Source organism: Coenobita brevimanus, chromosome 21 (genome assembly GCF_032717465.1).
Source record: "Coenobita brevimanus isolate Jiangsu-jjx chromosome 21, ASM3271746v2, whole genome shotgun sequence".
NCBI classification, from domain to species: Eukaryota; Metazoa; Arthropoda; class Malacostraca; order Decapoda; family Coenobitidae; genus Coenobita; species Coenobita brevimanus.
Window position 1 is genome coordinate 17,464,062 of NC_136974.1, and position 3,729 is coordinate 17,467,790.

Sequence of the window (3,729 nt, forward strand, 5' to 3'; positions counted from 1 at the left end):
GAGCGTTCACTTGTGACAAGAGACAGGCGGAAAGTGGGGAGGATGCAAGGGCGCTCTAGCGGACATCGGAGGAATGATGCAGCACAACAAACCTGTCCTGCGCCCCACGTGCCAAGTTCAAATTATGGGCAGGAAAATATCTTTTTTTTTTTTTCGAATTTTTTGAGGTTTTAGGACCATTTTGGGAATATTGGATCCCGGGACGATTATGTCCGGTTAGTGGGGATGTCTGGAAGGTGGGCGTACAGAAAGTAGAGGGATTACTGTATATTGCCAGATGCCATAATCCCGTAAGGGGTGACTATTTGACTCTGAGTTATTTGTTTTGCGGAAACGGGCACTAACCCTCCACCAACCCACTTGTTGACACGTAGGGAGCACGTATGGTTTGGTTATATGGCTACCACCCAGAGTTGTAAATGGTTTCTTAGCTTACAGGAAACCATTAGGCTTGTCACTCAATGTAAAGCCACCTGTAAAGAAAAGAAAAGCGATTAGAAGTGACAGGAAAGATGGGAGAAATAGGAAGAGAGGAGGGCAGGTGCAGAAAAAGAATGATAAAGGCTAAGGAAGAAGGAGGCAGCACTACGTCAAGTGAGTGGATGATGGTTGCCACCACCTACCACTATATATATACAGTATATATATATATATATATATATATATATATATATTACAACTCAGACACAAAACGGCACTAAGCAACTCACCTACCTTCTGAGTCGTAAACGAGGATTATATTGGAGAAATTATGATCACAGGGAGTGGAGGGTAAATGGAAAACCACATTAAAAGGTAATGGATATAATGAAAAAAAAAAACAATTAACCAGTTGCGTGCTGGCTATTTTTAGCCCTCTGAGTCACTCCAGTGCCAGCCATTTTTTGACCTTTTTTTTTTGGCTAAAATGATAGATTTTGATGTGGAAACAACTAATTTTGCCATTAAAATGCTCACCGAGGGTCAGAAATCAGTTCTATTGAGTCCAGCATACTCATGTACAGGTATAGCAGCTCGCTCATGCTCACCAAGTACGTGAGAGAAAGCCGTTTTCTATGTAAGGTACACTCAGGTATTTATGCTGGGAAGGTATAGCAATGTTCAGTACACTTTTCTGATCACTTATTACTTCAGCATCTATCACAATTTGCGTGTCTTTCTCACTGTGAATGCATTATCTTACACTTACTTGAAGATAGGTACAACCTGACTTCATTACATACAGTCCTGGCACTTACAAGAAAGTATTTACAACATGACTTCACTATATAGTCCTTACACTTACAAGAAAATATTTACAACTTACACTTCATTCATTTTTTTTCATTCATTGCCAGATGCCATGTATCCCAGACGGGGTGGCCAAGGGCTTAGAGTTAATTGTTTTACAGGGAGGGGCACTAATCCTCCACCAACCCCACTTAACATGTAGGGATGCCAACAGCATCTGGTGTTCCCAGGCGGTCACCCATCCAAGTACTAACCAGACCCAACGTTGCTTAACTTCGCTGATTGGACGGGAAGCGGTGTACTCAACATAACACTTACATGAAAATATTTACAAAATGCCTTCACTATGTACAGCACTGGGTGAGGCACACAGGCAGAGTGAGGTAGAGCGAGCGTGAGGGGGGCAGTGAGTGAGTGTATGGTCTTGATAGCCTGAAGGATAGTAGAGGAACAGTTACTTTACATGCCTGCCAGTTTTTACCAGCGAATCTTGAAAAATGCGGTCACAGTGATGTTTTTTATTTTAGACCATTTTAAAACGGCACTGGCACTGGCCACATCATTATGTCAGACCGTTTTAAAATGGCACTGGCACTGGCCACAGCATTATGTCAGACCGTTTTAAAATGGCACTGGCACTGGCCACAGCATTATGTCAGACCGTTTTAAAACGGCACTGGCATGCAGCGGATTAATACACTGTGCAGGTTCACAAAGTGGAGAAGGGTGATGGATGTGATAACTATGAGGCACTCCTTTACTCCAATGTTAAAGCTAAAGAGGCAATTGCCAAACAAACAGAAATAAACTCCAATATGAAGACTGAGATCCACAGGATAACACTTGGAGGTGGGGGCGAGCACTGGGGTCGCACCGGAGCAGTACGGGGGTAAAATACTGAGAGAAAAATACTGGGTAATTACACCAAATCGCAGGGTAATATTACCAATAGTAAATGGTTACAACAGAGGTTAGAAAAAGCCGCACACTACTTACATCAATGGTCTACAATCTCCAAGTCTCAGAACTTGGGTGGAGACAACTTGGCTCAAACATAGGCCTACTGGACCATAATTCAAGGTGAGGGGCAGGGGGACAGGACGATTGTCTGATTCAGTCAGGAACGAGGGAGGGACAAAATCGTCACGCGTTCGTTCGTTCGTTTACAGATTTCCCGCACCTATAATGTAGGACGGGCTACACATTAGCCTGGTCAGTGGGGTATGGGCTGATAAAAAAATAGTAAAGGGGGGAAGACGGGGTCTGGGGATTTTTCAGCACACACACCCTGTCTCCTGGCTGGCTTTGTGGTGTGTGGGAATCATCATGCACTTTCAACTGCTTATATGCGAGCAGGTGGGCCATGTAACATGGTGCAATAGCGGGGCAATCATTAGAAATATTACATGGCTCAATAGTGGGGGGCAATCATTGAAATACTTCATGGTGCAATAAAAGGAAATACTACATAACTTACAGTAGTACCCACGAAAACTACATGAGAGTGTAATATAAACATCATATGAACACTCAATTCATTGTACAATTCATGCGGGAATGAAAGAATAAAGAAACAGATCACGACTGAACAAACTAACACGCTTAACCCGCGCCATCCCGGCGACGTGAATTAACGTCCGCACATGATGTGCACTCATGTCCCAGTGACGTGAATTAACGCGGCAACATTGCAAGGTCCCTAATTTGCATAATTTTCAATTTTCGCGAGTGATTTCGCGAGTGATTTTTGGCACGTATACATGGGACACCTTCCTCTATTCCTCTACAAGATGCCAAGCAGGGACAATGCCTTACACCGCATAACCTCTCCCCCCCCCCTGCACGCCATTGTCTCAGCAATTCACCTGTTACCAGTGACCTGGCCAGTAAAGACATTCAGGGCCAGAGTGATTCCCCAATCGATGACAATGTGGAGGACAAAGTTTACATTGCATTAGAGGAAGAAACAGTCAGAAATGATGATCAGGTAATGTGGGAAAAAAAAGGTCATGAATGGTGATGAGTTAGTGAGTGAAATAATGCTTATAATGCCTATATTACTGTTTGAAAACCAATATACTCTCGTACTACATATAAATTCGTACCAAGTAAATAAATAAATACTGTTTATGAGTGGATAAAATAGTTACCCTCCCATAGAACTCGTTTTCTTTGGTGCCAGCCTGTTAGAAAACCCAGTCAGGTAAGGAAGTACTTGTACCTAGATCCAGTATTTTAAACATCAGATGAGCGATTTCTCTATGAATTTTCGATGTTTCTCACCAAAAGCGGATGTTTGAGCCCCCCCAAAAAAAGGTCCAAAAATGTCGGGACTGGGGCGTACCACTGCCCAGAAAACGTCGGGATGGGGCGGGTTAAACCCACATGATAAGGCAACTAGGCGAGGCGTCATACATACAGACATACAGACACATTTCACCACTCACATACCCACTGAGAGAGACAGAACTTCTACAAAAGTTCTGGCTAACATCTGGA

The 3,729-nt window shown here is 43.3% G+C and overlaps 1 pseudogene; it reads right to left on the bottom strand.

The window, feature by feature from the left end:
• Positions 1-1,435: 1,435 nt before the first annotated feature.
• LOC145392282 (5S ribosomal RNA) lies at positions 1,436-1,554 on the bottom strand (annotated as a pseudogene).
• Positions 1,555-3,729: the final 2,175 nt, after the last annotated feature.